Genomic DNA, 24,146 nt, shown 5'->3' on the forward strand with positions numbered 1-24,146 from the left:
AAGGACTCTATCCATAGTGTTGAATCACAGGAGAAATAAGCCACTTCCCTCAACCTGTGGCCAGTAATGAATGGCCAACCAAGTTGAAGGCAGCAGAGAGGTCCAGGATCATACGGAGGGATGCTTGTTCCTTATCCATAGAATCCAGCAATGTAGCCTTCAAATCAAGAATGCAGTCCCCATCCCATGATGCCATCTAAAACCGGATTGCAGGTTGTTTAAAATTTGATGTTGATTAAGATAGTTAGAAATTTGCTCATAAGTAACCCTATCCAGAATCTTTGCAAGAAAGGGGATTTTGTAATAGGTCTATAATTACTCGCAGTCAAAGGGCCCAGACCGGGTTTCTTTATAAGTGGTAAGATCCAAGCCTTTTTAAGAGTATCCAAAACAAGGTTTACAGCGAAGGAGGGATAAACAAATTTACAAACGGCAGGTAGAAGCAACCTAGGGCAGGTTTTAATGATCAAACAAGATTCAGAGTCGACATTGCAACTTGAGCTTTTAAGCTTAGTGATCACCTTCAGTAAATCTGGTTCTGAAATAGGGGAGAAACTAAACTTCGGTTTAGAGTCTTGAACGCCTTGTAGCTGCCTGAAGTAAGGATCAGGTAACATGTTGTGTGTGGCTTTCTGATCCTCAATTCCTATTTAATTTGCTGTAGATTCCCTACCATAGCGTCCTGAATGATATTACACCAGGTATCGTCTTTACAAATAGTTTCTTTTTCTGGCCCTGTAGGTGTTTCCTGCTCTTTCATTATCATAAAAAGTTCCTTACTCTCTGAGCAGGAATTAGAAATGTGTTTATTCAACATTTCTGTTTTTACAGAAATCACAGAAGTTTTAAACTCCTTAGCTGCTAACCTGTAGCCAGTCAAGCTAACAGAGTCCTGATTTTTTCACCAGTCATAAAACAGTTTTAATTTGGCTGTTTTCAACTAATGGAGATCTGATTTTAACCATTTGAGCCTGTAAGACACATTTTTTTATGGAGAGGAGCCAGAGTATGCAGCGTCTCCTGAAAAGTACTCAGGATTTGGTTAGTCATGTCTGTTAGTGTACCTGATAGCATGATTTTTGGAACCACAACCGAGAGCAGGGGCATTAACGAATCACTGTAATTTCTTTTCCAGTTTCTCACAGTAATAGCGTCCCTACTTTTGCACGGTTTCCTGAGGATAAAAGGCTTATACATTTTAAAATGAATAAAAGAATGATCTGATCAAAGTTTATCATCGGAAAAGCCGCTACCCAGGTGGTGGGTGATGCTCTCCAAATCATTGATACAGGCAACTCATGCCCCCTCCTTCACCTATCGACTGAATTACACACCGTCGACCACCCATCCTTCTCTCCCTCCTGCTAACAGGATGGGCTTCTTTGGCACTGTCCTGAATTGGTTTACCTACTACCTCTCAGGCACACACCAGGCTATCCAGATAAACCTGTTGTGTTCTAACTAACTCCAGGTCTCCCGCGGAGTTGCCCAAGGCTCCATACTCTCACCAATCCATTTTAACCTTTACAAGAAGTCTCTGGGCACTCTCCTCAAAGGTCCCAATAAAGCCATCCACCATTATGCAGACAATTCTCAGTTGTACATGTACATGTACATGAGTTGTACATGAGAGTAAATAGCGCACACAACATCATTTGTCTCCATGATTACCTAGCCATCACCCAGTCCTGGAGAGTAAATTCGTTATGATCTATTCGCCCCACTAAAAAAAAAAAACGTGTCCAACAATGGCTCAATGATATGTGCCTAGAAGGATTTGATCCTCCGCAAAATCCTTAGACTTCACCATTGACAGTAATCTGTCCTTCCAGCAACAAATAGCCATGAAGGCCCAAATAGCCTGGCTCAGAATCTCTACCCTTTGAAAAATGAAACCCTTCATCCTGCTGCAGGACTACCGACCATAGTGAAGGCCCTTCTCGTCTCACACATCGATGGGGGAATTGCTCTACTGACAGGGCTCCCAGCTGCTCACTTGGCTTCCCTAAAAGCAGTACACCATTGCTACAGCATATCTTATTATGGGAGCACAGACATTTGACCAGATTACTCCCATGCTACGCAAACTACATTGGCGTCCACTCACAGCCTACTGTTCAAGATTGCATGTAACATTTACCAAGCAGTCATGAGTAGCACACCAGCGTATCTGGTTGCTAAATTCCACATATCTGGTGGCACACACTCCTTGCACAGCAAATCAACCAACCAGCTTGAATCACAACTCATCTGTAAAGAGAGGACCTGCAAACAGTACTTCTCTTGTAATACCTCAACCCTTTGGAACTCGATCTTGGTGTCTGCTCAGAATGCCACCACAATTCTCCAATTTTGCAAATCTCTCAAAACATGGCTCTTCGAACAAGACATGAGCATGGACTAATTCCAATGGAAGCACATACCGATGCACAGACATCACAGTACCTCACAATACTGTGCTTCTGTTAAAAGATGCTAGCCTAAATGCTGGCTACCCACACTCTGTACAGTGCTCCACTGCTCTCAAGCTAGATTTGCACTTTAAACAATAAAATAAAAATCATAATATCTCATAACACACGTAGATGTTGAGCTCTTTGAGACGATGAATCCTGGGTAATTTGTGCCCAGAACAAGTAACATAATTATCCATGTTTTTGAACTTGTCTGGCAATTTAGGTATCAAAGAGGAGGAGACTTGCCCCGATACACACTGCCTACATCTCAGTTGAAACATAATGGGATGCTGCAAGTTGGCAGTTTTCTCGCTAATACCATTCCCCACTAAATGATTGCTTGAGCGCTTGCTGAAGTGATCACCACTTGTGTTGCATTCTTTAAAGGTTGATTGAAGGAGCACATATGAGGTGTGTTTTAAACACACACCACATTAAAGTACCAGAGTGCAATTCAGGGTTTGTTAAGGGCTTCAAAAATAGTCTGTGTCTTTATAATTAAGCATGTATAACCTATATGGAAGGTTGGATTGGGTGTTATCGGGCCGGGGCCCGAGTCTAACAAAATACTTTTGCATGATGGCTTTATACGGAGCCCCACTTCCCTTTCCATGGGGGACAACGGGAGGAAGCAGCAGCAGTGGCAATGGGTGCTTCCGCTGCAGATATCAGGTAAGTGGGGGGATTAAAAGAAGAAGGGATTGTGGATGGACGATGTTGGGATGGTGGATGCAGAAATCAGGTTGTTTGGAACTCAGACTGGGATAATTTGTTTCAGAGTACATTCCGAGCAACCAGATTGGTTGCCGCCCCTCTCCCTGTGTGCTAATTGCCATCATGAGTGATTTTTTTAATTATTATTACTATTAAAATTCTATTAACAGGCATGAAAAGTGAATGGATATATGGGTAAGGTTTATTTTTTCTCTGTTCAGGCCACAGGAAAAGTTATCCTGACACAACTAACTTTGTTTTCTGAAATAGATGCATTGCCACTAATACAAGTATGCACAATGCACAACTGCTGCCTAGCTCACCATAAGGCTTTGTTTGAAAAGCATGCATAGTACCCTGAAACATTTCTGAGGGCTAGGAACTCAAGCATACATGGCACATTGAGGTTAAATGTGTTCTCAAGGATAATAAACACTGGTTAAAGGTAAATATGAAATTGGCCTTTATGTCCCGTAAACACCGGGTTTAGGAGCACAGAATAACCATCCAGTACATGTGGTACCAAAAGCCAGGTTTCTTAAAGCAGACATGTCAAATTGAGTCAACTTAAAACAATTTTGTTGAGAAAAGGTAGAGAACCCATGTGTATTCCATTAATGCTACCCAGATCGATCTAAGTTTGAACGAGGGATTAGTTAACGCTTATTGGTATCTAAGGCTGCTGCCAGCCATGACCAATTTCCTTTGTGCACCTTATCCAGTGCGGACACTTTGCTCTCATAAACTTTCCAGAGTTTGGATCTGAGCTTGAACAGGAGATTTGAAGGCGGGGAAGGACAAAGGTAGTTTGTTTTCACTTTGGTTCATTTGTATGCTGTGTTTGAGCCTGTCTAATATCATAAATCTACCCACTTTGGCTAGATCCTAACCCAAAGGTAGTAATATTACATGAGCTGCATCGACAAGTACCTTCATCACAATACGAGTCAGTTTGCAGTAGAACTCGATCTAGCTTCAAATCATTTATGAATTCTACTTGAGTGATATCCCTCGATTGAATGGCACACAAAGAGAGGACAGCATCAAACAAGACTAACACATTGCTTCAATTTACCAATATGGATTCCACTGATATAGGAACATGTTCTAATAATAAACACCTTAAAGTTTTCTGCACCTTTTTGTCAGACCAGATCGGGACCTTGTAGGGATATTCTTTGACACTAAGAAGGGCCCAACCCTGTTTCTTTTTGGTTCTACTTTTAGAAATGAAGACTGTACTTTAGAGGATGAGGGCAGGAAAAAGGAACAAAGATTACACAAAGATGTTGTTGGTTTGTAGAATCATTGGGTTAGGAACCACTCTAGGGAGGGTATTTGGAGTGGGGATAGGGTGTAATTAAAAAAAGAATTGTGTTAATGTACTGTGTGCTAATGAATTATGCCAATGTCTGGGACTAAGGGAATGGCTTTATGGTTTGTCAATGGACTGAATATTGAGAGTCATTGTACTGATTTATGAATTTGAATAAAAACTATAATGATAAAAAAAAGATATGAAGACTGTCGCAGATGCACTGGACTAGAGGGCCGATTCTACCTCAATTTGCTCCTATTATTATGGTGATATAAATAAAGGGAACTGCCTGCGCCAAAGCTGACCCAGACCAAGCAGAGGGACAGAGAGCATCTTCTATAGCCCTACAACCAGGACTAGATTCTAGTGAATAAGTAGAGATGTTCAACAGATTTACAGATTCCTCTACATTACCTACACGGTCAGGCTGTGGTGATGTTTCTTCATTATGATTGTCAATGTAACTAATTTCTCGGCCATTATAGGTTCCTTTTTCCAACAACCTCTTTGTTTTTTCACTTTCTTACCATTACCCATAATGTTATCAGAGCACTCAGATGGTGTCACCAAGGATAGAAGACATTTTCTTGATCAACAATTTCTCGTTCTCTCGGAGGATTTCAAAGTCATACTTTTTTTAAAAAAAATGTATCCTTTACTTCCAGGTTGTCTCTTTTTATGTCTCTGATACAATATTGAATAATTTACGAGGTCGTGGGTCTGATCATCAAGATTCCATCACTGATCCATCCAGCATTCCTGCTGCTTAGTCAAATTCGTCCTGCCCCAATATTGAAGAATCCAGGGAGTCCACCTGAACAGGAGTTTGAGCATTTAAAATGGGAAGGACTACATCTCTAGAAGATAAAGCATCCAATTCCTCTTGAAGAAGGACTGGGGAACCCAACAGGGACAGCTGCTACGTACTTGCAGATCTGCAATTATCAAATCCGTCGATATTCCCATGGCATCTCACGGAAGGTTTCAAATTTGTACTAAAGCCTTCAATAAAAGAAATGTTTGAGTTCAATGTAGTTAGCAGTGTCACCTGGTCTCTGCAGCTTGAGTTTATATTTTCAAATTACCTCACTAAAGAGTTTAAAACAAAGTTTAAAGCTGAGATCATAGTTGCCCCTAACGGAGGACCCATTGTAGTAGGGTCAGGAGGCTGAGTCGGAAAACAAAGAAGTCGAATCAAATGATGAATATTTCGAGTTTTCACAAACCGTGTTCATCAACATTAGGAACCCCTCCAAAGAATCAAAAACACGCGGATGTGAAGGGCTAGATACAACTTGCGCAACATTTGTGGCATCCGTTCAAATTTTTGCAACTGTATCACTTAAGAAAGTGTCTGGTAACTGGATAGGTAACGCATTCACAGCTGGGACTGGTGAAACGACTGGTGTATCCATTGATTGACCACACGTGAGCAAACATTCATCCGAGATGTCCTTAGGGGCAATCAAGTCAACCCAGCCCCATCGAGAGTGGACTATTTAAAGTTATAGCCGAATTTTGAAGCCGATTTAGAAAAAAAAGCAGTGATTTTCGCATTGGGCGTTTTAGACCACTGAGAGGTGTTGGCACGCCATGGGGTATGAGATAACATTGAGTAAGATAAGTCTGAAGCCATGTTCGCCAGAGTTGGCGGTAGCAGAGAGGCTGGAGTGGAACACAACAGGGCCCGTAACCCCTTACCGATGGAAACTGGTGCTGAGCATCCTGATTGGTTCTGCTTTGTAGTGAATATGAAGCAGGCATAGTTTGAAACTGAGGGCATTTCGAATCCGACAGGGCAGTAAAAGGATGCCAGCACCAAACTCACCACTAAATTTTCCAAAAGTAGTCAACAATGCATCAACTGACAAAACAGGGCACAGTCCGCTTCCTCTCAATATTCTTACACAACATTGCAGTGAGACTGCACTAGTTCGCCCATGCTTTGCTAATGTCAGTTATTCAAAGCGTAATAAAAATGGTTATTACTGCAATTGCGCAGATCTCTAATGGTGCCTAACATAAGCAACCGCGCAGTCACTGCGTGCAAGCTCCTCAACCAGATACAAGCATAGAGGTCATTCAATCAGTATGTGGTATGTAATCTCCCACCAACCTGGTTGTACTAGTTGTACTGTGAGTGGGGCAGGTAAACACTGCAATACACATAACCAAGATCTAACGATCTCACCGCCACTCAGTTTATTCCAGTTTATTCAGGACAATCCAAACGCTAATTAGCTAGGGGACTGCAGATGCGGGACAGCCACCACAGGGTGGCCGCCCCTGCAGGTGCTTCCATAGTACTTCCTGCGCCCATCAAGTAGAAGTTCTTTAGTGAGTAAGACATCCGACCACTTCCACGCTGCTCGCACAGCTAATTCACTGGCTACTGTCACCTGCACAGCATTACAGTGTTGCAGCATCACATAAGAACACAACGATGGGTCATCAATCTGCACCACAGCACTGGCACATTCAGACAACCCAGATTTCTTTAACCATGGGAACCGAAGGGACAAAGCCCTGCAGGGAGAAGGTCAGGCGCATAAGCCGGGAGGTGCATGAAGGAAGGGATACCCCTGCCTTACTGACAATAACAAAGGATGAGGGGGCAACACCCGGCCCATTTATGCTGGTACACACATGGACCCCAGCCTCCTGGGCGCCACTTTGGTTTTAGGTAGGGGATGTAGTTATCACCTACCCTCCACCGGGCAGAATCACAGGGCTAGCGATACTAAAGACAGAAGGATGCTCTCCAAAGGAACCAGGCATGGCACCAGGTATACAAAAGTAGCACCCAAGGTGCCCACATGCCCTGGGGCAATGTTTTCATTATAAGAACAAGGGGGCTCTATCAACCCTCCTCTCACTTCTCGCTGTTGCTGAACGGTGCCACACTACGAAGGAACTTCCAGAATTGTAGGAGAAACCAGTGCCATTTCTCCAGTGCTAAAGCGGGTGCCACAAAGCAACGGGGACAGATGGCTTGCAGGGGCTTCGGGAACATAACAGGGAGCTAAAGAAGCTGTCTTGAGCGAAAACGTACCCAGAGACAGGCTTGGCAGAGTTCTCGTGTGTCGGAGTGCAGGAGTAGGATCATACAGAGACCAGCCCATGCGGCTAGCATTTCTCAAATTTAGCGCCTGTGAAATCTATTAACCCATAGGTAAGCTATGTGCTTTTTGATTTTACATCAACCACACGTGATTCACTCAAACTAAATAATTTTGGCTCAGACACCCCCCTGACTGTAGTCTCCTTCCCCTGCAGCACAGACGTCAATCTACACAGAACTCCGTCCTGATGAAGGCCGTGTTAAAGATGAGGCACACCTAGCCCACCTAGAAACGGCTGAAACACCTGGTGTAGACGCACTACTCCCAACAAAACTACAGCACATTAATGCTGTTTACGCAAGAAAAATAATTTTGTGTACCCACCATTGTTCTATGTGTTTTCCACAAATGTTGACTTGAATATGTACACTGTAATATGTGAATTTCTTGGCAAATCCTAATAGGAGTCGGGTTTGTTGCACACACACAATTTGGAGATTGTCCCAAAAAATGTTTTTTTGGCACTGTGTGTTATAAATATCTTTCTGTTTTTTTGTCTGATTGTTCTGTTTTAGCAAACCATTTTGATGTCTTAATTTCTCTAAATGTTGGATTTATGTCTTTTTGCACACAACTCTAATATAAAAAAATGAGATTTATCTCTACAACATACTATTGAAGAGTGATTCCTTCCTTAGCAATGCAGAGTTTGATAATACATGTGGAGGTGTTGTTCTGAGCCTAGCATCCTTGGACCTATTCATTTGTATCTTTTGTTTTCCACTACAGGATCCTCCATATGTATCATACATTTGGAGGCGAAGCCTGGCTCAATTATGATAAAGAGTTTAGGAAAGAGATACAAAAATTCCCTGATCTAGGCTGGGAAGAGGAGTGCTCCAAGCTATATATGTTCAATGTTTTAAAAGACAGCATCACTTCCCAAAATGCACAGGGTAACTGCAATAACACAGGGGTTTTTACACAATACCTCAACACACAGGTACCCCAAGAGAACTCCCCGGGCCAGAGCAGGTCCAAACAGCCCTTTTGGAAACATGCGGCAGAAAAACAACCAATGCAGCTCTAAAAAACATCACAGAGTCTGGGGTCTACACGGGGTACCAACATGGCATATTGTTGGAACTATGAGAGGGTGTTTTGCAGCTGGGCCAAAGATAGCAAGTTCAAGCACCAATGTAGCACATGTGGGGGGAACATAGCAGTGGCAGGTTTACCAAGACCCCCCCCAAACCCAAACCACACACATAAACACAGAGGGGAAAAACACTCATTGAGGTTAACTTAGGGGCCTACCCGGTCAATTTAGACTGGCTGGCAAAGTGGGTCAAACATTTCCCTTACATCCCAACTGGTCAGCATATTACAGAAGCTTTCACGGAGGGATTCAAAATTCCTTTCACGGGACAGCGTTCTCAGGTCATAACTAAAAACTTAATTTCCATGAAGGCCCACCCAGAAATTGTGATGGAGAAAATTAAGAAGGAGATAGCTCTGGGCAGTGTGGAAGGACTTCTTACCACATTCCCTTCCAGGGAATGTATATGCTTTCCTTTGGGGCTGGTACCCAATAAAGAGGTAGGGGAATTCAGACGTATCCCACATTCATCCGACTACAACGGTAGCTCTGTTCATGACGGTATTGGTGCCACAGAGACCACAGTGTTCTACAACAGTTTTCAGGAGGTCCTTGACATAGTCAAAGTAGCAGGAAGGAATGATTTAATGGCAAAAGCTGATATACAGTCTGCTCTTAGGTTGTTGCCTGTCCACAAGAGAACATACTCCTGGCTATGTTTTCAATTTGACAACCAATTTTACTTTGACAAATGTCTCCCCATGGGCTTTGCTATTTCATGTGCTTACTTTGAACAAGGTTGTTCCTTGTTACAGTGGACACTCCTGCAATCATCGCCTGAATCCTTAGTGGTCCATTACTTGGAGGACTTCCGTATCACAAGCCCGGAAGCTTCAGATGTGTGCAGCTGGTGCTTTAAAAAGTTTGAGGAAATCACAGCAGTGTTCGGGATCCCCCTTGGCAGGCGACAATACGGTAGGGCCAACCCAGGTACTGTCTTTCTTAGGCATATAAACTGAATTCAACAAAGGTCTATGCCGCATGAGAAAGTCGCAGATTTGTTAAACACAATCAGGACACTAACAATCAGAGCCAAGGCAACTTTGAAAGAGATCCAATCCCTAGCAGGCAAGCTCAATTTTGCAACGCATGTCATTCCACAAGGAAGGGTCCTTCACAGAAGCCTGGAAATGAAAACAAGAGGAGTTACAAGGCAGCACCAGTACATAAGGCTAGGAAGCAGGATCAAGAATGACCTGTAAGACTGGGAGGAGTTTCTGGAAAGCTTTAATGTTACTGTTATTTGGCACACCACTATAAATGACAGTGACAGGAGGGTCCTTTTTACTGAAGCTTCTGGAGGCAAAGGCTTTGGGATCAATTCTGGCAACAAATGGAGCTCAGGGCCATGGCCCACACCTTGGCAGGGCAGAGGTTGGACCAAAAACATCACGTTGTTCGAGATCTTTCCCATCTGGATATCAATATGGGGCACAGTTTTAATAAATACTGAGTGGTCTGACATGGTCAGACAACATGGCGGTGGTGCTGACATAAATAAAGGCGCTTCTTCATGCCAGCTGGTGCTTACAGTTCTGAGGGAAATAACTAAGCATGCATTAAAATACAACCTCGCCCGAAAAGCAAGCCATATCCCTGGCAAAAGTAATGACGCTGCTGACGCATTTTCTCGTATTCAGCTAGAAACCTTAAGGGCATTGAAATCACAGGCAGATTCACTAGAGACAGCAGTTCCAGAGGAAGTGTGGGAAATACTGGAAGAAGAGCAGTGAGGGACCACACACTGGACAAAAGAAAGAAAGGACCTATACTCCAAACTACGCACAAATGCACCCAGAATGCGGGTGGTTTTGGATGGGAAATGCAACAACCATTGTCACCAGGTGAGCCCATAGGCATATTGGGTGAGCTGGCAAGGAATGCATTGGCCCAGAAGACGGGCAGTCTATACAGTCAGTGCCTAAAATGCTTTTGAGAGATAACTAAGGTTAGTAACATCGAGGACATCGAATAAAGGCACGTAATTTATTTCCTGGAATGGTCATTTTAACTGAACAAAAAGGAAATCTTGGGCATCATACCACCTGGCTGCAATATCTTATTTTATTAAATTAGTGGGTGGTGTTGATCCCACACACATCTCACTCACAACATATGCATTAAAAGGATGAGCCAAGCTAGAGGGGGGGACAAAAAAGATAAATATTTTAATAAACACACTACCTAGGGTATGTAATGACACATATAAGACTGCACTTTTCAGGGTGGCTTTCACACTGAACTATTTCAGGGCCTTCAGGATCAGCGAGATAGTCGCAAAAAACACTTTATCAGAGTAGGGTCTAGTTTTGGGTGATATCAATCTGGGCAAGGAGAGCATGGCCATTAAACAAAAGAGATCCAAAACAGATCAGCACTGGAAGGGGAGAATAATGAATCTACATTGCATAGATGAGAAGAGGAGTTTCTATGCATCCGCCCCCAAACATATGGGCAACTGTTTAAGCACACCGATGGGAAGGCCCTTAGCAGGTTCCAGTTGCACACAGTTCTCAAAAAGTCTATCAGGGTAGCAGGTTAGAATCCTGCAAAGTTTGGGTCCCAATCATTTCATTTCGCATTGGGGCAGGCAACTCGGCTTAGATGGGGGGAAGGGATGAGCAATCCATTAAAGGGATTGGGAATGGAAATCGGGTGTGTACAAAAGATATATCATGAAAGACCTGATTTAGCTATGGCTTCTCTTCCTACAGGCCGCCCTGTCTTCAAAAAAGTTTGGATTATGGGCCACTCTTTCGTGACAAGAGCAAGCAGGTGGCTAGAGGACACCCAGGAGGGGCTCCACTTCCAGAACACAATTACATCCTGGTGGGGCACGCCAGGAATGAAGTGGGGGAGCTGCATGACAGACTAGCAGATTTGTTAGGGGCCAGTGACCCCACAGTGTCTTTTTGACAATACACTTAGGTGGCAATGATTTGCCACTACTGGAAGAAGGAAGCTTTTGGCTGAAATGTGCGCCTCACTCAGGCGGATTGCAGGGTGTTGGAGGCAGACAGAGGTCAGGATTTCAAAGATATTGCCCAGGTATCACAGGGAGCCAATTGCAATAAAGCAGTAGAAATGTCCAGAAGGAAATTAAATAAGGCCTTAGGAAATAGCTGCACGCAAGCAGGATTAAAACCTATCAAACATGATGGTGTTGCATTAAACAACAAGGTATTGAACATCAAGATATGGTCAATCGCGGACATGAAGACTTTTTTGGCTCTGGCAGAAAGAGAATGCAAATGAGGTCCTTTTGGGGGAACATGAGTGGACGTGTACCCTCTTAGGTGTGCTGGCATAGATCATCCCCGAGTTGGCCCTACGATGGAGCAGGGCTCCCGTGCACCTGATCCCATGATGTCCAAAAGTATATCAGCTATTGTTGTGTGTTTTGTTTTTTATGACTATGGGCCTCATTACACGGTAGGCGGTGGACCAAGGTGCTATTAGCACCTTGGTCCATGCCGGTAAATTACCAGCACCGCCTTGGCGGAAAGGGGAATTACCGCCCTACTCCAAGGTTGGTGGGACGGTAATTCCCCCTTCCACCATTGCCCTTCCCCATTCCCATTTTTGCCCCATAGGGCATAATGGGAATGGGGAAGGTGCTAATTATGGTACCGCAAATTTGCGGTGCCGTAATTAGCACCAAGGTCCCTTTGCGGGTTGGGTTTTAAAGCCTGCAAAAAGCAGGCGTTAAATTCCCCAACCCGCAAAGGGACCTCGTAGTACGGCGGTAAGGGTTAACGGCCACTGTTACCATTAACAGTGACCGTTAACCCTTACCGCCGTCCGTGTAATGAGGCCCTATGACTGTTATGTGGGTAATAAAACGTACGGCCTTATATTCCACCATACTCCACTGGTCTGAGTCATTTATTTCAATGTACAGTGGCAATTATTTGGGTTGGGAGAATGTTACCACTTTACTAGGCATTCCACTGCACTATGCCACTTCCAGGCTTATATGCTAGACACTTTAAAAAAATTGTGCTTGATTTGTAATTCACTCTGATTGGTGTCTTAAAATCAGCGCTAGATAAAGGTTCGCTCAGGGGGTGTGGCCGCACTCGGGTGCCCCACCGATGAACCAAATAAAGGGCGCATATTAAAGAATCATGCTGTGCCGCACCGGGCATGGCCCTTATACACACTTTACAAGTACAAAAGGGGCCTCAGATCTGTTGTTCCTGAGCCCCCTGCTGTTCTGCATTTGTGGTGGGTTGGCGCTACTAGTGACGATTAGTGACGGATGCAGGACTCCTCGCCAATGTCAATATGCATGCCAAAATACCAAAATTAAATATTTCTAAGGCGTCCGGTAGCCCCTCAGCTCAGGCCGCCTCTGATCAGTGCTGAGAGAATGTTGGGAATGTTGGGGATGGTGGGACCGTGGGAGTATCACACCAACAAATCTTGCACAGGGCGCTGGAAGACCTGCGGCCAGCACTGCTTAAAATTATGGACATATTATGTGGCTAACTAATGCTGAATGGGGACTTTGAGGTGTAGAAGTATCTATCAGAGATTTGGTCATCTAGACATTAACACACATTAAAGGGCTTGTCACAGACAATGGTCACTTCAATGCGTCAGACTGGAGTGCTCAAGAAGTATTTGCAAAGCCGCATGCGGTATTAAAACACATGTCCCAGGTGCCAGCAGGCTATGCACACCTGCTCTCTGTATTTACTGAAACATGCTCCTTGCATTGCAGCCTAAAGCATCAGGGCTGTGTAAAACCATTTTATCAATGGCAAAAACAAAAGCTCAAAGTGGTAGACTTAACAATGTCTCTCTTCTCTCTCTCTAACCCTCTCTCTCTTTCCCTCTCTCTTTACCTTTCTCGCTCTGTCTCTCTCTATCTCTTCTCACGCTCTCTTGCTGTCTGTATGTATATACCACTAAAAAGCATGTTTTCAAATCCTCCCTATATTTGTCTTTTTTTTGTTTTACTTTGTCACTCTTTATTTCAATCTCATTACATATTTGCATTTCTCTCTCTCTCTCTCTCTCTCTCTCTCTCTCTCTCTCTCTCTCTCTCTCTCTCTCTCTCTCTCTCTCTCTCTCTCTCTCTCTCTCTCTCTCTCTCTCTCTCTCTCTCTCTCTCTCTCTCTCTCTCTCTCTCTCTCTCTCTCTCTCTCTCTCTCTCTCTCTCTCTCTCTCTCCCCCCCTCTCTCCCCCCCTTCCTGTCTCTCTCTCTCATATGTTCAACAGCATCCATGTTCAAACAATAGATATGTGTGCTTCAACTTCACATATTCCTGTTTGATGCAAGTGGCACTCTGAATAGACCACAGCAAAACACGATTCAGGGGGCACGTGTAGGATTCCACATCGACGTGAATTCCATCAGAAACCCATCAGGGATCCTGAGAAAAAGTACATTTTACCAAGAAGATCATTATAGATTGAGCCATTTAGAAAGCCCCACTTATCTTTAAAGTACATCTGCACCTGTGAAAAGAAAACGAGCAGAGATACGGAAAGTCATTGAGACGTGAAAATCAATAGTACTGTGTTGAAGAATAAGAAACAGCTGGTCATATTTACGTGGTTTCTTTTTTTGTTTTAATTGTTTGGAATTAACATGAAGTAGTGATGTTGCATCTTGGTGGAAAATACCAGTGAGCATCATGTTTCATATAAGGTGTATCTATCTCGGGGAAGGGCATATCGGGATGCCTGTAGCAATGAACAAGTCCTTTCTAAATGCGTGCAGGTTGTATCGTTGCACACACACATCAATATTTCCACTAAAGCAACTTGTCTGTTGTGTGTTTGAAACATGTTTTACAATCAAACTACCGTAAGAATTGTTATACATGTCATGTTCTAAATAAAACCTATCATAAAAATCTAGCTAATGCACACATCATCATTACTAAGGACCTTCTGTATGTTGCTTATCATGTGTAATTAGCAACGTTTTGTTATGGTGAATTAGGGACTGATTTACAGAACGTTTTTTAAAGGGATTGCACCATTACAAAAACACTTCTGTGAATCAGGCAAAAGGGCCCAATTCATGGAATTATTTGCATGGAAGATGGGTCTTTGCGTGCCAAACCGCGTGCGAAATCCCGTTTCTCAATTCCTGGAATGGACTGCACAGGACATTTTCGTACTTTGTGCAGACTATGCGCAGGCTTGGAACATGACTGCAATAGGCTGAGTGCCTTGCGCGAGACACCACCCAGAGTGTGGTTGTACCTTGTGTAGAGGGCAGGGCAGGGGGCGCAATGCAGAAAATGAGGAAGAACAAGAGAAAATGTGGGCGTTACGAGGCCTTTGTGCACCCCCTCCTCAAGGAGCCATCTGTCAATCCTACCTGCCTGGCAAACTATCAGCCAATCTCCATCACCCCTTTCCTGGAAAAAAAACTTGGAAATTCTGCCCATCTCCCAGTTTACTCTCCACACTGAATCTGTTGGTTGTCTCCATGACATCAGTCTGGCTTCAAAGCTACTAAAGGCATGGAAACTGTTCTCCTGAACACCCGTGAAGATCTGCTCTCTAACCTTGATTCCTGCAATCCTTCTGTCCTAATCCTCCTTGATCTTTCCTTTGTTTTCAACACAGTCAACCATGCCAACCTGATCAATTGACTCTGAGACAATCTGGGCATCACTGATCAGGCCCTGGAGTGGCTGACCTCCTTCCTCTTGGACCACCCCTCCCAGGTCCAACTTGGTCCCTTTCTCTCCACTACCTCTCTCTCTACCTGTGGAGTTTGCCAGGGCTCTATGCTCTCACCCTAGTTGTTCAAACTCTAATTTTCCACTTTAGACCACCTGATCTCTACCTTCTATTCTAACTTTCAGTGTTATGCGGATGCCACTAAACGTTCCTCCAGGCTCTCCTCAGCCTCCTCTCCACTCTCGCTCATCCCTGAGTGCCTATCCACGATTCAGGATTGGTGTGTCTCCAACGATCTCTGCCTTAATGCCAGTAAGAAAGAGATCCTTCTCATTTGGACCCATGCCCCTGCCTTCGATCTCCCACTCTGGCTGCCCGTCTTGGCCCCTCTTCCTTTGCCTTCCTGCAAGGCAAAAAACCTAGGTGTCATCTTCTACTTCAATCTCTCTTTCTCTCTTCACATCTTGGACCTTGCCAATAAGTCCCACTACCAGCTGCACCTCCCCAAAGGGACTCTTCCCTTTCTCACTTCCCCAGAAGCTCTCTGTCTCCAGAGCCCTGGTTCTCACTAGGCTGGATTACTGCAACAGCCTTTTTCTCAATCTCCCTTCCTCTAATCTCCGCCCTCTGCAATTAATCCTGAGCAGGACTGCAAGACTTAGCCTTAGCCTCAAGCCCAGGGACGGTATCTCTCCAGCCCTGAAATCTCTCCACACGCTCCCGGTGTCTGGAAGGATCCAGTTAAAGACCCTTTGCATTGTCCACAAGGCTTTCTGGGGGCAGGGCCCCCACTACAGCCAATGCTCTCTTCCAAAATACTTTCCTTCTCAAGACCTATGTTCAGCTACCATCAACTCTCTAAGCGTTACACCCTTCTCCAGGCTGAAAGTGGGTGGTAGACCTCTCTCCTCTCCAGGTGCCTCCCGCTGGAATGGCCTCCGTGCTCCTCTCAAACTTAAGCCTGACCACCTGAGGTTCTACAAGCAGTGCAAACCTTTCCTCCTCTCCTCTGTTTTCTCTCTTTCCCTCCTCTGCTGACCTACTTGGCCTACCTGTCTGCTGTGCCGACTGGTTTCTACGCTGCCCTCAGAGTCTCACTGGGTCCAGGGCCTTTCTTGATCAGTCATCTTTGCACTGCCTCCGGGCCTACCACATACTTAGGGGTTGTCATTGTAACCCTACCGTCCATTGTTCTCCTTGCACTACCCAGAGCCGCACTGCCCTGGCTGCACTTACACCGAGCATTGCTGCCCTGTTTTCCTCTCCCCTCTCCCTTGCATTTCCCACCCTCCCTTCCCCTTACACTTCTCATTCTCGCACTTTCACGATATGACTGATACAAGGCCTAGTAAGATCATTTGTCTTGTCATCCCTCTGTCGTACCTCCCTTGTCTTGTCGTGCCAAGACACACTTGTGCATAGGCGTGTTATAAATGACTTTTCATATCATATCATTGCACTCCCACTATTACGTGAAACAATACATATTCATAGATCGATTACACAACCTATCGGCTGGGAAATGGCCACGCAAAGCCCTTATGCTATCCGCCACCTGAAGGCAGGCATGAAGACACTTGCGTATAGGAGTCACTGTGCAGAGATAAGAACGGGTGTCGGATTTAGGGGTGTGTGTACACTGCCGAGGTTCCAATCTAACTTAGGGTAGCATGTACACAGTGTTGCAGGGTGCAGGGACAGTTTACGGGGGTTTGCATGCAGAATTTCCGAGTTTTATGCAAGTACGATATATCGTACGCATGTTTTTGGGATGCCAACAGTTACGGGGGACACGGCGCATGGTCCCTTCGTCCCTGAGATGAAGGGTGTATCAATTAGCGCCTGTGGAGCACACAAAGGTGCTGTTTCTGGCTGTTTTTGACTTGCATGGGGTGTTTCAGCTGCAACATGCATATACGGTTACTTTGCACAGATAATTCTATGAATACGCAGAGCATGCAGAAAATCTTCTGTGTGCTGGTTCGCGCAGTGGCGTTCTCGCCGCACAGGCATTGCAGGATTTCTGCACACTTTTCCATGATTCGGGCCCTTAATGTATATTGGGTTGTTCTCATCTTTCCGTAATACCAGAAGTGAAAACAACGTCAATTTTTGTACACAAAGACAATACAGGACAAAAATCTGAAAATTATGCTATAATTTCATTTGGGTGCCATTTATGCACCATTGAACAGCGAAATGCAATCATTTATTAATAAGTTAAACGGATGCCTGCCCTATTCGAGGGACTCATGCTGTGCTGGTATCTCCAATCTCTATTGAAAGGTTCTGAGATTATATAATTCAAAGACATACAACTGATACAGCAGTCTCAGAAGTAAGGTGTGTCCATATTTGGTGACTGAACGTAAATCAAGTGATTGTGGCTGATGGGCAAGAGGACCCACAAAATGATCAACGTGATCATGGTTGTTGCAATAACCCCATGTGAAAGAGAAGAGGTGGGTGACGGGTCACTGTAAAAGGGCGGCAAATGCGATAAAGCAACAGAAGCAGAACGTTTCAAAAGTAGTAATTTCTAAAGAGACCCAGCAGTAGTAACACCAGGGTTGAATGTTGGCCCATTTGTATAATGGCTTCATACCACGCTTGGCGGTATGATACTGCAAAACTTGTTTGCCAATTCTGCCACTGGTTATAAGGCTCAATCCTCCAATGGCAGTGTTAGTCCACACTTATGGAGTTCATGAGACTCCAAGGGCCTCATTATGAGTCCGCCGGGCCGGTAATAACATTCTGCCTCTGTGATTGCCGGAACCACTGGGGCATTACAACCCCAGTGACCCGGTAATTCCGGAGGTGGAATTCTGTAAATCCCCATTCCCATGGATTCCCATTGGACTCCAGGGGGATGGGGACCATGGAAAAACCGGTTCCGTCTATGACAGAGCCTGTGTTTCCATGTCCGCCTGCAGGTGGGTGGTGTTACTTCCGCCATGTCAGACCTGGCGGCAGTGACACCTCCCGCCTGCAGGACTCAGAATCCGCCAGTCCGGAAACAACAGTGGCGGCGGATTTATCGCCACCGCTGTTTCCGGACCGGCTGACTCATAATGAGGCCCCATGAGTGATGTGGAGATTTTCAGCTGACGGTAAGTCCTCCCGTTACTCCATTTCACTCCACCAACAAAGTTGGAATTTGGTGCTAAAGTGGTGTTAATTATGGCAATGCTACTTTTATGCGATTGTTTTTGCACTGAGAAATTTAGAATAAGGCTCTATAATATCATCTCTGCACTACAAGGTATGTTTCCATTTTATTTCTGTTTCTGATCAATAAAAACAGAGCTTTTGTGCCCGCAATACTTTATGTGAATACTGCTGTGTGTGTGCACTATTGAGAAGAGTAGGATTTTCCAGAAATGTTGTTTTGAAAAGCACTTTGATGGCAAGGAAGCTCAGCAAGCAAGGTGCGTGCCGATGTGTGAGCCGATGCATCATAACCACTTTCAACTGGTATTTAGTATTAGCATTCCTTTTCATATGAATAATGTTTCTGTGGAACTTCAGGGTAGAAGCTAACATATTCACATGGGTTGCGTCACTGAACCCAAAAGGAACACGTCCAGCTTAAACTGCTAAGTCAGGCCCCGCCCATCTCGAGTGTAACAAAGGCAACAACAGGTATTTACCAGCCTAATTACGTAACTCAGACAGTTGTAGGTTCATGCCTCTTTGTCAACTCCCTTGTCCAGTCCAGCAGCTTACATACAGATCCATAAGTAGGGGACATGAAGGAGATTTAGGACACAATAATACATTTTGCACATTGGACAGAAGGCTGGAGTTGAAAGTTGATAGCTTGAGTCATAGGAATCAGCTCAGATGGAGAGTCGCCTGGTGCTGGCTCCACAGTTGAGCATAATTGTGCAAAGCTTAGATGTCAGTGGAAACCTGCGGACGATCAGCCGCTGGATACATGCACTAACAGGAACTGATTGGAAAGCAGGTTGCCTTAATCTTTTCAAAGACCTGATGGAAGAGTGACATACATTCAGTGCTCGTGAACAGATGCAGCAACCTATTCAACTATATGAGGATTCATGAATGGGCAGGAACCGGCAGAGATGTGAAAAGAAAAAAAAAAGGCAGACATTAATGAGAAGAAATTCAGAATGTCAGAGAAGGCACAATCAAGAGACATTAGAAACTGTAGAACAATCAGAGGCAGAAGAGGTAGTGAAAGAAAACATAGTCAAAATGCAGGTACTATTTGTGGAATTTAATACAACTGCGATGTGGGGAATCGAAGTCGGCCTGATTAAAAAAAGCGCATTTGAATGGGGTTTTCCCTTTGACAAATGGTTTTGTAAATCAGGCCCTATGCATTTTAAAGTCCGTCCTTGTCCTTTCACTAACAGGTGCAGAGCAAACTAGTTTTCAGAACGTGCCTGTTCTGAGAATACTGACAAATATCAAGAACACTGAACCTGATTGCGTCCAAATGTTGATTCGGGATCCATAAATTATGCACTCCATCACAATATCCCGGCCAGTTTTTGCCTAACCACATCAGAGTTTCATGCATTTCACCATGCTGAAATGTAGTCTCACGTCACTGCAGATGCAATTTCTTTAAATTGTATGTATTGCAAAAGACAATGGGGCTCATTACGAGTCCGGCGTTAACCATATCAGTACACCGGCAGGTTGCCGCCAGACCTGTAATGATTTAACGGCACCGGACTTGCCGGAAACCCAGGGGTATTACAACCCTGACGTTCCGGAAAGTCAGGCGCCTGTAAATTGTAAGTCCCCATTCCATAGGACTCCATGGGAATGGGGACCACGGAAACACCTACACCTTTATTAACAGTGCCGGTGCTTCTGTGACAGTCTGCGGGCAGGCGCCGTTCCGCCCGCCTGGTCTGACCCTGGCAACGGAAATGCACGCGCCCACAGATTTGTAGTTTGCCGGTCCGGAAACAACGTGCCGGTAAGCTTACCCGCACAATGGCTGGGTGAGCACCCATGGACTCCAAGGTTCTGACTGGGACACATTCACACTATGCCCTCTCTCCGGGGGCTTAAGCCACCATTTGCAACCAAGGCCCAGCCTCTCTTTCCTGACAAGGCCATCTTGTCTGATAAGCTGACCGGGAAGGGAGAAGAACCCTCCCCATCTGTCCACATCCCCTCAGGTGCACCCAGGGTGGGTCAGACTTTCCTGTGCACCCCATGGCACAGCAGGAGGAGGATGGATAGAGCCCTTCCAGCACCGGTACTGCAGCAGCACCATTGACAAAACCTTGGCTCAGAAGATAACTTCCAATAGATCACAGAGAGGTAGCTGCTCTGCTACTTATGAAACCCTGACTCAGAATCAAGTTGTCTGCAAATGATTATACATCACATTCCCAAACAATATGTGGTGAGAGAGGTTGCCCCCTTCTGTCCTCACCCTAGCCTTGGAGTAAGCAGCTCTATGCCTTGGTCCAGAGGATGGCTATCCTAGGCCAAGCAAGGCTCCACAGTTCTGCATTACCATTATAGTTTAGGGGGGAATCTGACTTAGATTAATTCAGTGATAATCCCACAGATGCCAGTGTCATCCCTTTGGTTCCAAGCACATACAACAAATGCCTGAACATGTGGATCCTCTCATACTGAGCAGGATTAGTATTGCAAAAACATATCATCAGTAGAGTAAAACAAACCTGTCACACGGCGGTCTAAACACAGCGCATGCTCCACATTATTGCGTAAACAATTGAACGTTTAATGAATTCTGCTTCACAATGATAGGAAGAGCAGGCCTGGTTAGATCAAAATTCAAAGTTGATATGAATACTTTGCCACCACAAGACATTTATCCTTGTGATAATTTTATAACAAAACCTGCTGGAAACATAGAAGGTCAGAAAGATTGTGAGGCACCACTTATATGGTCTTTCTTCATATGTAAAATCGAGATCTAGTAATCTTTTGCTCATCTTCTCCATGGGATGTTTCTATCCTCCTGTAGCCTGACTTAGGGCACCAGCATTGTCATAGGACATGTGTTCTGCCCCAGTCAAGCTCCCCACCTGCCAATGCTCCTGGAGCGGGTTGTGCCTGGCTGGCCCTGGATGAGTGGAATCAGAAGTGACAGCCCCATGGGGCTTGTCATCCCCCCACCTCACTGGGCAAGTGAAACAATGATAACAGTAGTGGTATTTTACCACTGGCCCGAGGGCCTCCCACCTAACCTTTACATCTAATATCTCTTTATGGTGCCAGAATAGAGTCAAGCTCAACAGGGTCTCCTATCAATCCTAATTTTGCCAATCCTGTTCGCTTGGCTGTAGTTTACTAGATAGTAGGTAGTGACAGTGGGAATCCTGTTCATCCATTCCTGTGTTCCACCAATGAGATAAAGTAGTATCTGGCCACCTTAAGAGAGTCATAGTTACTTCTGCCGTTTACCTGCACTTCAATGAATTTCTTCACTTTGACATTCAGAGCACTGGGCAGAAATCACATTGTGTCCAGACCTGCTGCGGGCCTTTGTGATGCCAATTAAACCATCAGATTGCCCTGGTCTGCACCAGTTCTTAGACAAGTGCTAGGTGTCAGCTGAGGCTTAACACCACCCCGAACCCTGGGAGGGGAAAGGAGAGAAGCCACCACACCATATGGGGCAATCCACATGAAGGGCCTGCTCGCATCCAGAGTTGGCAGAGCACTCTGGGGTGGAGAGTCCTCGTTTAGCCATGGTGCGCTGCCAGCCCCGGTATCTGACTTTCAGACTTCCCTTACCTACTTTGTTGCAACATGCCATAGGCGGTTCACCTTGGAGCACTGCTGCAGGTATGGGTACAGGCCTGTGCAAGATGTTCATCTTCTCCTCTAAATTAAAAAGCTTGTGGTATGCCGCCTGAACTCTGATGCTCTCCAAAACTCATTCTCCTCTCTCGGGGTAAACCCATTGCAAGGTGCAATCAACCTCTCCTTAGGGTGTATTCCCTACTCTCTGGGAACATGTGTGTTACCGCAATGGATGCTGCCAGGGTGCCTGTCTGTGTCACTTTGATTTTGTGGATCTGACCCCAATCCCTTTTGATCAGCTGAGGGCAACCGAGGCAATCACCTTTCCCTTCTGAACAGTGATCACCCATCTCTTTAGAATGACTGCCGAAGTTAAACAACTGTTTACATGCTACCCTCCTCATCTACAGCCTTCAAAGTTCTTGTCTGAATATTTGCTAGTACCACTGCCCCAGTGACCCCCGAGAGGGGCTTGGACAGTTGCTGGAGGAGGGTGCTTGAACGCGGCTATCCAAAAAGGATCATTAAACATTCGAGTCAAAGGGCACGGTATGATAACCGTGACCTGATACTATCGCCCAAAACTAATACTGTGAAATTGTAGAACTCCTTACCGCCAACGATTAGAATGGACCTGCCCTACCAGAACTTCCGTTCCAAGGTAGTTTTATGGCAGAAAATGTAGGCTCCCTAACACAATCAGGTGCCAAGCATGTCCCACTCGTGCCACCTGCACACATTGTAACCACGTGTGCCCACTTGTATATATGTATATTATCATGTGTACCTCATTGTGTTATGTATATATTTTGATGTTGTAACTAAGTTTCGCAAATTCATGTAAAGGCTGTGCCCTGTTACCCTAGGGTATGATCGCCCATTACAGATAATAAACAAACAAGCAATACTGACAAACAAGAACAACTGGTCTGTGTTTCGACTTTCTGTCAGCACAGTAATGCTATCAGAGGCATTATTCTTAAAAATTGATGCATTCTTAATGCTTAAGGGACCAGAATGGCAAAACCATTGTTTGCGTTTAAGAAAAGTAAAAATCTGAAACAAACATGCCTTATACCTGAGACACTGTAAGTGTTGTAAGGATTATTTGTGTCATTTCTATGAAGGATGAGCATTTTCAAACACAACTGGTCAATGTTATTTAAGTAAATGTTTTGAACAATTGGTGCCAATTGAAAAAAGCAGTTTGCTTGTTACATTAGCATAACCATTTACTCTAGTTGTGTTGCTGAGTAGTCCAGAGTGTTCGGTTTGTGGATCATTTGATGGGCCTTCAGATATTCTGGCAAAGAGACATGTGTGTCTTTGTTATATAATGGACGTTCAGTTGACGTTGTACTAGACAGTTTTGTGGTTTTAACTTTGGATGCAGAAGGAGTTGGTTGTTTCTTTAGAGGTATTGCTGGGAGATCTGTTATAGATCTGTTTGTATAAGTTCTCTTTTTAAAGGTTTTCTTTATTGAGGGACAGGGTACATATCTAGATGGGGGTGTATAGTGCACGTAGTGCACGTAGCCTATTGTATTCCATGATGCAAAGAATGTCAGCGTTGACTTTGTTTGCATCAAAGTTAACTAGGAATAGACCATTGAGTGTACGCAGGTGTGAAAGTGCTATGTAACTCATGCCTTCTATAAAGACAGTGCTGCCAATATCAATCAATGCTTTATCTAGCATTAGGCCTTGTGATTTGTGAATAGTGACTGCATATGTACGTACATGTCTTTGAAGAGAAGGAAACGTGATTTTGTGTGGCAAATCTTTTTAACTTCTGCAGGTTTGTCAAAGTGGATGTTGACAAAATGAATGTTGTTTTCATGCGGATGTGTTTGGAAGCCAACAACTGTACCAGTTGCTCCATTGACAAAACCTTGTTCTATGTCAAGATTAAGTTTTATAATTACTGTGCAGTTTAGACTCTAAGTCAATATTTTCTCCAATCCAGCTGTGTTGGAGATACATTTTTCTATGCTATTTAGTCATGCTTTTGCTTGTTGACA

The sequence above is a fragment of the Ambystoma mexicanum genome, chromosome 7q (assembly GCF_040938575.1).
Source record: "Ambystoma mexicanum isolate Mex_15411 chromosome 7q, UKY_AmexF1_1, whole genome shotgun sequence".
Taxonomy (NCBI): Eukaryota; Metazoa; Chordata; class Amphibia; order Caudata; family Ambystomatidae; genus Ambystoma; species Ambystoma mexicanum.